We start from the raw sequence: 12931 nt of genomic DNA, 5'->3' as shown, positions 1-12931 counted from the left end.
GTATAGGGAAGGAGGAGCTATGCATCCTTCCTCATTCTCTCTCTCTACATCAACATCATCCTAGTCTCTTTCCTGCTCTTGGACATGGATACATTAAAAGCTTTCAATATTTAGTTGATTGTTTGGTTGTATTTGGCTGTAGATCTAATTAATGCTAAAGCTTCTTTACAGTGAGTAGTTTCCTCTTGTTTCTTGTGTTAAGCATCTCTCTCTCTCTCTCTCTCTCTCTCTCTCTCTCTCTCTCTCTCTCTATCTATCTATCTCTCTCTCTCTCTCTCTCTCTCTCTCTCTCTCTCTCTCTCTCTCTCTCTCTCTCTCTCTCTCTCTCTCTCTCTTCTTGCTCACCTTGTAAACACATATCCCCCAACAACGTTTGACAAAACATGCCAATGTTCATCTTAAGAGAGGTTACTGAAAAAAGAGTAGAGAATACCCAGAGTAGATCTTTGAATCCATCATAAGGAAAAGTAACAGGAATATGGCAAAATTATCAAAGGAAATACCCGGTACACTACTCCTCAAACCCTTATCGTAACTGCTATTGTGTATCTATGTATGGCCATGTCACTTGAATCAAAACAAGTTGTGCAACTCTATTGTGAAACCTAGAAAAACCATTGGTTTAATTTTTTTCAAGAACCTTGGTCCTACCATTGCCTTGGTAACCTAAAATCCTCGGCAGATTTAAACAGTATACTACTTAAACCACTACTTAAAGCATTAAGTAGAGGATATCATCATAGGCGACAGTGATAGTAAGCATATTGGTATTAGGCACTTACCTACTACTCCTTGGTAGTTGGGAGCTTATTTCCTTGAAAAACAATTTGTGACGAGGCCAATAAAAGACCATCCACACTCATTGAGTGATTTGTCATTCATAATTTGGGTCATACCTAAAAAATGGTTCGGCTATAGACACAATATAATCCATAGACTAAGGAAGAGAATATCTCTCAAGATAATATATTATTCACAATTGGACTATGAAATAGTCATATCTCCCCAACGATATAAAGATTCACAAAACCCACAAGAAAGTAGTCATACTAGGTATTCTTTGGTTTTTTTGTTTAAGACATACCTTGCACGGAGTTAAGAGGAATCTTCAACCAGTAGAACTCAAAGAAGAACTCAACAATGACTGTGTGGATACAAGTCCATAGCATTGTATTGGTCAGTGGTAATAAATGTTTCACAAAAGACTAATTGAATATTTGTGGTTTTCTTTGAATGGTCAGGATGATAAACGTAATGTAAATATCATAGACATGGGTGTGCATGATATAGCTATTGGCCTATATTGGATGACTAAAAATCTTGTTTTGATTGATTGTGAAGAAATGAAGATCCTTTTTAAATCTTACAATGGGGATAGCCTTACTATTCACGGAGAAGAAAGGGATTCCAATTCTATTATAATTTTGACCCTGAAACTGATAAGCGGATATTGAAATTATAGTCTTAAATAAAAAAATATACTAAATTAATTTATATGTAATAGCTCTAAATAAAGAAAAAATAACTCAAAGCAGAAAACATATAGAGCCAGTAAGAATATAAACTTTATGTGAAACAAGTAGATGAATTTTCCTTGCAGGCTTGCAGCCACATCTATGTGTTATGTATTTTTAATTCAATAAATCAAGGTAAGGAGTGAGGAAGGCATGTTGAAGTTAATGGGGATGGAGAGTTATTCTAATGAGTGCTTACAATCACACATCATTTTTGTTTTGTTTCAATATAAAATTGTATTATCCATTACACCCACATAATTACAAATGTCTTATATATTACGATTGCTTCACTTAAACAAAAAGGTTAAACAAAATGGAAAGGAAGTAAAATAAAAACAACAAAACTGAGGGACCCATTGTGACTAGCCAAAAGAAAAGAATGTTTTTTTCCCCAAACTTACAATTGTGAGTGGAGAATGTTTTAATGGTCTCATGTCAGAAGGTAGATCTAATAAACATAGAGAATAGTAATGCAATCCCTTGTTCTCTAAGGCCTTTTTGAGCAGGCCAAAAAGATTAGTAATGTCATTCATGCATGTAGAATGTGTAAGTATGGCCAATGACAAAAGAGAAGTAGGGCAAGTAAAATCAAAAGTGGTAGAAGAGTTGTTCAAAGGCAGGCATATGGTGGGGAGCAAGGGCAAGAGAGATAGAGAGGCCACCATCCCTATGGGCACTAGGAAGCACGAAGGCGAGTCCTTCAAAAGGAATTCCGGCAGGACCCATGAAGATGGCGCGGCCCCACCCAAAGTCAGAGTCATGAATGGGAAGGCAAGTCCATGATGTAATGTCCAGGTTGGGAGTGTGAAAGGTATGGGCACCCCGGACAAGGGATTCCAAGTTGGGTTGCAACTCCAAGTAGTCTAGTGCCGAGCATAGGTACTCATCATCCACGTGTGCTAAGGCTTCTCTTATACGTTGGGCACCCACTCCTAGCGGGCTTTTGTCCAATTTGCATGCTTGCGCCATGGGTGTAGCCGTGAAGATGACATTGCCAAAATAGCCTCCTAGAAAGGGGGGTTGTAGCCTGCTCCTTCCATCTGTTGTTGCTATGTACAACTTTGTTTCTTGCTTCTCATGTAGCCCCCTAGCCCTGGACACAAGCCTTCACACATGCGCGGCAATCGCTTCGTATGTGCTATATGTCACCCTTGTCATTGCATTTGTTGCCTTCTCTCTAAGCTCCACCACATGACAAGAGAAAAATCATGCACTTAAATCATCTCTCTCTCTCTCTCTCTCTCTCTCTCTCTCTCTTCAAAATCTCCCATTTTCTTTCTTTTTAGTTGTATTCACAAGAAGTTTTAGACAAATTCTCACAATAAATCCCACATTGTGACTTAACTCAACATCATTAGTTTTTGTGAGGGAGGCACTGCATACCTAGCTAGGTATGATTGGGGGCAAGGGACCGTCAACCCGGTGGGGGGCCCGGTGGTCCCCTTCCCCCAATCGTACCTAGCTAGGTATGCGGTGCCTCTCGAGCAGAAGCTCATGATGTTATGCATTGTATGAAAAACACCAAAAAAGACTTCCTTTTCCTAGATGAGAAAAAGTTTAAATCTTCTTGTGATTGTATGCCTAAGCAACAACTTTAGCATTCTGTAGTTTTTCGCTTTTAACTCAATTAAGTAACCTATCCAATAATTAAACTCAAAGTAATCAAGTGGTCTAACACATGGCTCACCTGTGCACGAGTTAGGTGGAATATTGCAGGTGTGGCGGCATTGTTGTTTACTTATCATGTAGATAGAATTGGATGCAGGAGGCCATGATGTGAAGAGTTCCCATTTGCATGTGTTGCCACTCCATTGTGTGTCAATGTGTTGAAATTTTGGTGTGGGTGGGTCACGTGCGCACAACAATGTTCGATCAATGAAAGGATGTAGTGCAATATCCTTCCCCATGTGTTGATGAAAGTGGATCCTTGACATTCCATCAGCTTCATGATGCTCCATCCCCACCCCTAGTGAGACCGCTCCACATCGAAAGAACGTCACCTACGATTACCTTGCACATTCAAAAAATATATTTTATTTATGGGCTCAAATAATCGACCCAAAAACTTGTGTTCATGGTAATAAAAGAAACTCTTAGTGCATCTAGGCTTGATCATCCCATGCACAAGAAGTTTTGAGCAAATTCTCGCAATAGTTCCTACATTGTGACTTGCCTGAACGTCATGAGCTTCTTTGAGGGAGGCACCACATACCTAGCTAGGTACAATTGGGGGCAGGGCACTAACGTCCTGGTGGGGGGGGGGGGGGGGGGGGGGGGGGACCTCCCCCCAATCGTACCTAGCTAGGTATGCGGTGCCTCTCGAGAAGCCACGTACCTAGCTAGGTACGATTGAGGGCAAGCAATTGCCGGGCCAGTGGGGGGGCCGACGGTCCCCTGACCCCAGTTGTACCTAGCTAGGTATTCGGTGCCTCTCGAGCAAAAGCTCGTGATGTTATATAAGCATTGTATGAAAAACACTGAAAAAGACTTTTTTCTCTACATGATTTTTTTAAACAAATCTTGTGATGTTTCTTAACTAAAAACAAGCATAAATATGATGCTAAATCACAAGTGGCTAATTGACAAGAAAGCACACATATATATATATATAACTTGTGTGGCTATATATATATACACACATATATATATAACTTGTGTTCATAGTAATAAAAGAAACTCTTAGTGCATCTAGGCTTGATCATCCCATGTTTCATGACCAAAAACAGCATAATTATGATGCATATAGCTAAACCACATGTGGCTAATTGATAAGAAAGCACAAAGTAGTCCATACCTGGAGAACAAGGAGAGGATAAGAAGACTATCATTTGTATAGGTAACATGAGGGACAAGTTGTTTAAGCGCAAGAGTAGGTGCAAAATCACCAAAGTCCTCGATAACGGCATCGACCTTTGCTTCGACAAGGAGCACCCCATCAGCATTACAACTGAGGTAGAGACGTCCATCATTTGAGCTCATCAAAAGCCTTCCTGCCATTGGGTAGAAGGGCACCAAGGCCTTGCCCAATGCCTTCTCCAAAACCTCAAAGGAGAAGAAGTCATCTTTTTTGCCTCTTGGGTCTTTGTTCCTTGCATAGAAGTACACACTTGGTGTGTGGATCCTTGGTATAACTAGATCCACATTCGAATTCCATAGCACTCTCTTTGGCGTTTTGGTAGCGGGTGGCACCAATTTTGAGCGTCGGATTGTCACTTTCATCTTCAAAGTATGTGTAAGCTTGATCACGAATTAGAGGTCAAGTCACCTAATAAGTCATTTGAAAGCATGAATGAAGACAATGGACACATTACAAAATAATTGAAGACACTAACTTAGCTAATGTAGCATTGAGAAGGGGTGCGTCAAACTTGCACAAGAGCAAAGAAAGAGGATCTCTCTCTCTCTCTCTCCCAAAAATAAATCAGAAAAAAAATGCTATATAACATCTCATTGTTATGTACATATCCGCATTTAACTCTCTCTCTCTCTCTCTCTCTCTCTCTCTCTCTCTCACACACACACACACACACACACACCCACACAGGTCGTGAGTTCGAATCACATCCAATAGAACGTTGAGGTCTCTTGGGAGCCAATCGCATAGATCTTACAGGTATCTTGGGATTGTTCCTACGACCTTCTCTCTCAACTGCAAGGTCCAAAGGTGTGTGTGTGTGTTTTTCTCTGCAAGAAGCAACTACAAGGTCCAAAGGGGTGTGTGTGTGTGTGAGTGAGAGAGAGAGAGAGAGAGAGAGGGAGTGGCGCAGCAGTAGATACCGGAAGTTGGGGCTTGTCTTCGGCCCATTTTGACCCATCGGCACACAATCCGTTAGGTCTCCACTCCAGCTCAAACTCATAGGTCCCAGCTTCACCTTCCTCTTCCATCCTGGTCTAAGCCTTGCTTAAACAACAACCCTCCCTAAAGGAACACCTTACCTAAATCATTCAATCCCACCGGCCTCCATCGAAATCAAGGACTTAGACATTACACCAGTCACTAGCAACAATCTTTTCGTGACCAACATAACATGAGTGGGAAGATTTAGATGGAATAAAAGCTAAAAGGGTTCAAGTCATCGTCTTTCCACAACAATATATACCATAGGACCGTCTTGAATGACTCTTGGCAGGTGGGATTGACACTGGTTGGCAAGCCGTGTGTATCTCGAGGAGGGAAAATAGTGGGAAAAAAAGTCAATATGTTGACTTGTCCTCTATCCACGTGCCCGTGCAGGTTTCCTTGCCCTCCTTACCACTTCATTTATCTATAAGGTAATTTGCACTAGGTAAAAGTAAACTCGGACAAATTCAACGACTGTCATATGTCGCAAGAATTTTGTCTTAGCTCACTCACGTCGATCCAACCGCTTAGCGTTCATTCAAGACCCCGTGGTATATAGTGTGTAAAATCTCCTTTGGACATTAAATGTTTCTGTCGCATCCCCTTTGGTCAAGCATGGAAGAAAATTTGTTGAACAAGCGAGAGAGAGAGAGAGAGAGAGAGAGAGAGAGAGAGAGAGAGATGCTAGGGTTAGGGTGACAAAATTAGAGTAGCATCCATAATGAGAGATTAGACACATCAATTGGACAATACACAAGGTGTAAAACCAATGGAAATAACTTGATGATCAAATGAAGTAGCAACACTACCAGTGTGTGTACACACTTATATAAGAGTAACCAGGCTAGTGCATGTAGTAGTGGAATGGCTCGGTGCACCTCTCAAGCGCCAAGAGGCATCTCTCCAAAGGGCAAAGGTCAACCCCCCATTGTAGCCTCCAAAGAGCACTCTTTTGGCTCCTTCTGCAACTCACAAAAGCCCACATGCTATCACATGGTGAGTGAAAAATGATTAGACTGGAGATGGTCACATTGCCAAAGCCCACATACCCAACAACCCTCCCCTTGGAATTTTGACTACTAATAAAGTTGCATAGAGACTTACTACTACACAAGCTCTCCCACAAAGGCTAATGGAAGTCACAAAGACTAGTGGTCACATATACTAATACCATATAGGCTACAATAGGTGGTCTCATCATGATATATTGTCACACCGACTGAAGTATCCTTCTCTCAAAGAAAAAAACACTGTAGACTCAATGAGTAGGCTAATGACCGTCCCTCTAATCATTGTAAGGGTCAGGTGTAGTACAAACATAGATATAGCTTTGCCCTTTCTTGTCTTCATCTTGGTCCTCATTCTCTATCTACCTCTGTCCTTGTTATTACTACTACAACTTGGCCACTTTGATGGTGGATGACCTTTGATGCGACAATTACTACATTATTTGTTCTTATAGTAGTCCTTTGAAAAATTTCCAGCCTTGCCACACTTGTAACACTTCTTGTTATTTTTATTTGACATATTGGATGATGCAAGATATGCTCCTGATCCATTTGATATAGTTTTTTTTGTTTGCTTCTTTTCTTTCTCGTAGATTGAAACTAGGGTATTCCTTTAGAGGTGGATGGCTCATTTATCCTATACTTGACAACATCCCATATATGAAATTCCTCATCAGGTATCCCCTAGCTTTGTCAACCACGTGTGAAAACCCTCTAAGTTGATCTTCTCAGCCCCTTGTCAAAATAGAAGAGTCTTAACATTTATTGTTGTTGGGGTTCAAGCCAACTAGCCGGATGCCCATTAGTAACACATCATTATTAACTCACTTATTCTTTACTTGAATATAGAATAAGGAGCAAAAGAGGATAACACACTCTATTTGCTTGGTGTAATCCATGCTCTCCATCCTCACACAACAATCACTCAAGCATCCACTCATGCACAGTCTTTGTTACCATATACATGTGGTAGTGATGTGTGTGAACACACTAGGAACGCCGGGGAATTCTTTTCCCTCTTTAGGAGATTTTTTCCTCCGTGCATTGTATATACGCCTATCACTCTAGGGTTATCTATCTTTCCATTGCACACTAAGTAACACACTCTCCATTGTGTGCCTTGAGCTTCCTTTATCTTCTCCAAGCAGTGTGCGTTTCTCTGCAATCCTAATTTCAACAATTGTTATCAGAGCAGGTTGCGTCCTCCCGAGCTTAGTCGCCAGTAGCTCCAACACACACCTGCTCACTTTCTCCGATTTCTGTGAGCTTTGGCGAGCGTTCGCAGGTCGACAAAATTTTTGGGGAAACTCGTAGAGCTTAGTCTGCTCAGATTTTTGACTCGAGCTCATTTCGGTCTATGTATCCACTACAAACAGTACTGCATAGGCTATTTCGTCATTTTGTGCAAAATTTCTGTCAGTGCCATTTTTTGCATAACAGGTGCCTTACAGTCTTCTACCGTGTGTGCAATATAGCACGTGTTATTCCCGCTTCGTTTCTCCTCTTTTTGGGAAATTTTCACATCAGGTGCAACATTTACTGTGGCTGACAACAACACAGATGTGTCCAAGATGTTTGCTTCTGAGGACACGTTAGATGGGGACAATTACCCTATGTGGGCTTACCCTGATGCAACATGTTCTTGTGTCAAAGAGCGTTTGGAATATTATGCAGGGCATTGATGTATGTCCTGGTTCTGAGGATGCAGGCGATGTTGAGGATGTTGCAGGACTTGCTGCGAGGATTGCTGCTATTAGAGTTGTTTTGCCTATAGCAGAACAATCTTGTTGGGAGGTAAAGGATGTGCAGGCTCATGCATTGATTGTGTTGTCTGTGAAGCGCACCATTGTTCCTCACATTCATTTAGCAAAATTTGCAAAACAGGCTTGGGATATTTTGGTTGGTCTTTATGCAAGCCACAATGAGGCTAAAATTGCTTTGTTGTGTAAAGAGCTGGAATCGAAGATTATGCATGAGAAAGATGATATGGACACTTTCCTTGCTGGTGTCAAGGATATCAATGAGCAACTTATTTCTCCAGGTGAAGTTATTTCAGACAATTCCCTTGTGCAGATTGTTCTTGATGCCTTATCAAATTCTTACCATACTTTTGCTAGTACTTGGAGACTTATGATCCAAGGAAATCCTGAAGTTGTCAAGTTTGATGCATTATGCACATTGATGTTGCAAGAGTCACTTTCCAAAAAAAACAGGACTAGGCAGCGTGCAGTTGAATAGTCTTTTATTGCTTCTCAAAGAAAGGGTGGTAAGAGCAATGCAACCACTTCTTATGGTTCTACTGCGAGTGGAAAATCTTTTGTTCCTAATGCTTCTGTTGGTAGCAATTCGTCTGGAAATTCTGGTGATAAGGGCAAAAAGAAGATGCGTTGCCATTATTGTAAAGCTAATGATCACTTGATCAAGCAGTGTCCTAAGTTGAAGGCCAAAGAGGCTAAGAAGAAAGAGGGCGGTTCCACTGCACATGCTGGTTCCACTACAAATGCAGCCATTGTTGAGTCTTCTGTGAAAGAAGACTGTGTTGCTGATGTTGATGCAGAATGGGCTTTGAGTGCAGAGTGCACTTACAATCCTGTTGTCCATGATGCATGCATGTCAGTTGCTATAGATTCACATGTGTGGTATTCCGACAGTGGTGCTACAAAGCACATTACCTCACATCGTGAATTGTTCATCTCTCTCGAGTCTGTCCCTCATGGAAATTAAATCACTTGTGCCAACAATGCCTCTTATCCGGTTCAGGGAGTTGAAAAGATTGTGCTTATTGCTGCAAATGGAAGTTCTTTCACACTTGTTGATGCACTTTATGTACCTGAGATCAAGAAGAATCTTTTGTCTGTATCTACACTTGCTAGACTTGGACTTGTAGTCAAATTTGTGGATGACAGATGTACAGTTCATGATCTTAGTTTTGTTGATGAAATTGTTGCATCTGGGCTTTTGTGTCGTGGGCTGTATAAGATCACTTTGTATGACAAGTGTGGACAAAATTTTGCAAATGCAGTTGCAGATGCAAGGGCTATTTCAGATGCAAAACTTTGGCATGCACGTTTTGGTCATGTGAATTTTTCCAGTTTGTTGTGTTTGCAGAAATCCGATATGGTTGCTTCTTTGCCGCCTCTTGAAGCACCTGCCAAACATGTTTTGTGAAGGCTGTATTTTCAGTAAGATGCAGTGTTCGAAGTTTCCAAAGGATGGTTCATCCACTACAAGAGATTGTATGCACTTGTGACGCTGTTAGCGATAGAAATACATTGGGTTTTTATACTCCCCGGTGTCAGTAAGACCGTTGCTAACAGCGTCGATATGGAAAAGTCGCTACAAGCATCGCTATATGCGTCGCAATAGCCGTCGCTAGATAGCGACAACTATAGCGACGATCATAGCAACGTTTATAGAGACGTTTATAGTGACGCGAAAGAGCCTTATATAGCGACGCCCGAGAGAAAGAAAATTTGGTGGCAGGGCATCCACCCATCAATCATATTGAATGTTTCAATAATTGAGTAAACCTAAATGAATCCAAGATAAGCCCAGATTCACCTTTGAAAGAAAGTGCAAGCTTAGATATAGACCCAAAGTAGTCACCCACAAGACAATATAACCATTAACTCCATCATCCATAGTATTCTTTGTTGTTTGCAGAATAAAGATACAAAAATGACAAAAGTAAATTGATGAAAGTAAATCAATGACAATTGTACACATCATAGGCAAAATCATGTGATTGTTAAACTTTGCAAATGTAATAGTTACAACACCATTGTCATTATTGAAAAAATATACATGGTTTTCCAATAGTTACAAAAAGACATATAAACGTCATCTCATGATACATATGCTATGACAAAAGGAAACTAATGCTATATAGCTATGGCTAGACTGATGTCGTTTAATTAGATGTCTCATCATGTCCAAGCAGTGTATCTGTCAAATTCTGCAAAATAAAACAATAAGACAGCTTTCTGTAAGTTTAAACATATAATTTATAAAACAAATACATCAAACAATACATCAAATAGAAAAGAGTAAACTCTAATACTAACTATGCCTCCGCGAGAACTCAGAATGTCCATCAGGGCGTTTAAGCCCTTTCTGCCTGCGTACTCACGCATATACAGTGTGGGGTCACGTCCTGTCATCGACCCCACTGTATATGCATACTCACGCATATACAGTGTGGGGTCATGTCCTGTCATCGACCCCACTGTATATGCGTACTCACGCATATACAGTGTGGGGTCATGTCCTGTCATCGACCCCACTGTCAAAACATACAAAGAATCAATTATGTTAGAATTTAAAAACCCCTAAACCCTAAACTATCAAACCTAAAGAGCAATGCAAAAACACTTACAAAATCAGCCTCAAATGATGCCCACCCACCGCTTCCCTTAATGGTGCGAGATCCCTACCTCTACTCGCGCTCTAGCTGCCTCCTTTTTTTGCTTCCACTTGTCGGGATTCTCGCGCGCTGCTTTATCTTCTTTGGCCAACCAATCTGGTCTGTTCTACCCATGCTTAATTTCTTTTTGCACTTTGGAACACTTGCGCTTGCACTATTTGCGGATTCAAACCTTCATCAGGTCTTCATTGAAGCAGTCATCCCGTGTTGAAACAGGAAACTCGTCATGTAGCATGCTGATGACTCTGTCTAACTATTTACGTACTTACTTGTTCACAATGCTCGAGTATTACAAAAGTATCTCTTAGGTCAGTCCATTTCTTAGTTGAATCCACCTCAAGAAAACTAGACTCTCCTCTACGCACAGTAGCGTTGCGACCCTCCATGGTTATCTTGAACCATTGCACGTCCAACAAGTCAACAAAAAATCCTCTATAATCGATCCTCAAAATCTCTTGTAGCGTACTGAAGTAAGTGAATTCCACCACCATAGGATCTGCATCAGGGGACCGTCCTTGATTGTCCATCGTGATGATAATTAACTCTTGGGACTTCAGCACCATTTGGCGGGGTGGGCTGCACTGGATTCTTGACTGCTTGCTCCCTTTTTCCATAGGGCTATCCTTGAACTCTGTTAGGAAATAGGGTGTAGCTTAATAGATAATTGAGTAGATTACTTAAAGGAGAGAGATAATTTTCACACACAAGAGATTATAGATTAGAGAGAGAGAGAGAGAGAGAGTACACATGATATACAGGGCTCACCCAATGTGGGCTACGTCCACGGAAAAGCAGCCATTCAATGGCTTTAGTACTTCAAAACAAGAAGTAGGTTACAAAGGGATTATACCTTTTTGGAGCTCCCATCTTGCTTCACTCTCACCACCTCACACCCACCTTGTTGCATCAACTTCACACTTTGAAATTTGTGTAGAAATGGCCTCCTTTTATAGGCAAAAAGTGCTATCCTCTCTCATGAGAGGCAGCCATGTGTAGCCGCCCTTGTGTAGATAAGTCTAAATCGAACCCTCCAATCCGCCCATATGTGGCCACCCTTGAGAAGACAAGTCCTCCTTTGAAATTGGCCGTCAGCCATTGACTTCCGACCATCGGCCACCGGCCAACCAGCCAAACGATTGGCCGTTTTTTTACCACTTTTCGACCGCCGTCCGGCCATAATATTCCGTCAAAAAGGAATATTCCGACGTGAAAATTTGGTTTCCAGCGAGTGATTTTGTTTTTTGGCGAGTGATTTTTCTTCACGCACGATGGATTCTCCTCATAATGGGGGGCTGACATATGTGCGTTTTTAATAAAAAAAATTACAAGCGATAAATCAGGCTCCATGCTTAACAATCTCCCACTTGGAGATTGATCTCCAAAGCAAACCTGTGGCTGCTTTCCTTCCTGGATTCTTATCCTTAAATGCCAATTGAAGATGAGCAAAAGCTCAACTTCTCCTTGTTGACCACCTTTGCAAACATGTCTAGAGGATTTTCAGTTGTATGCACCATTCCCAGCTTTAGTTGTCCCTTTTCCAAAAGAGTGCGTATGAAGTGATATCTCACCTCAATGTGCTTTGTCCTTGAATGAAAGGCTGAGTTTTTGGCAAGATGGATAGCATTTTGGCTATCACTCTATAAGGCACAATTGTCTTGTTTGAATCCAAGCTCTTCTAAGAATCTATGAAGCCACATAATTTCTTTGCTTGCCTCCGTCATTGCTACATACTCTGCTTTCATGGTAGAAAGTGAGAGACCACTTTCTGTAGCTTTGAATCCAAGCTCTTCTAAGAATCTATGAAGCCACATAATTTCTTTGCTTGCCTCCGTCATTGCTACATACTCTGCTTTCATGGTAGAAAGTGAGAGACCACTTTCTGTAGCTTTGAAGCCCAGCTTACTGTTGTGCCTCCAATCGTGAATACATAGCCAGTAGTGCTCCTTCGAGTATCTTTGTCACCTGCCATATTTGCATCAGCATACCCTTGAAGAAAAATATTAGTTCCTCCAGAATACAAAGCATTTGTTGTTGTCCCTTTCAGATACCTAAGTATCCACTTCACAGCTTGCCAGTGCTCTTTACCTCGGTTGTTCATGAACCTACTTACAACTCCCAATGTATGTGCAATGTCTGGCCTTGT

At 41.2% G+C, this 12931-nt stretch overlaps 2 pseudogenes across 1 annotated transcript; both read right to left on the bottom strand.

Annotated features, from left to right (window-relative positions):
* Positions 1–1880: 1880 nt before the first annotated feature.
* Positions 1881–2663, bottom strand: LOC147429189 (hydroxycinnamoyl-CoA:5-hydroxyanthranilate N-hydroxycinnamoyltransferase HHT1 pseudogene; annotated as a pseudogene).
* On the bottom strand, positions 2558–5526 carry LOC147429188 (hydroxycinnamoyltransferase 1-like; annotated as a pseudogene). Its single transcript, XR_015185819.1, has 4 exons — positions 5295–5526; positions 4312–4782; positions 3205–3517; positions 2558–2694 (listed from the first exon to the last, which is right to left on the bottom strand). The product of XR_015185819.1 is annotated as a hydroxycinnamoyltransferase 1-like (transcript).
* Between the last annotated feature and the right edge of the window lie 7405 nt (positions 5527–12931).

The sequence above is a fragment of the Adiantum capillus-veneris genome, chromosome 22 (assembly GCF_014529385.1).
Source record: "Adiantum capillus-veneris isolate H3 chromosome 22, ASM1452938v2, whole genome shotgun sequence".
Taxonomy (NCBI): Eukaryota; Viridiplantae; Streptophyta; class Polypodiopsida; order Polypodiales; family Pteridaceae; genus Adiantum; species Adiantum capillus-veneris.
The sequence above is the reverse complement of the archived record's forward strand: the minus strand, read 5'-3'. Positions and strand labels throughout refer to the sequence as shown.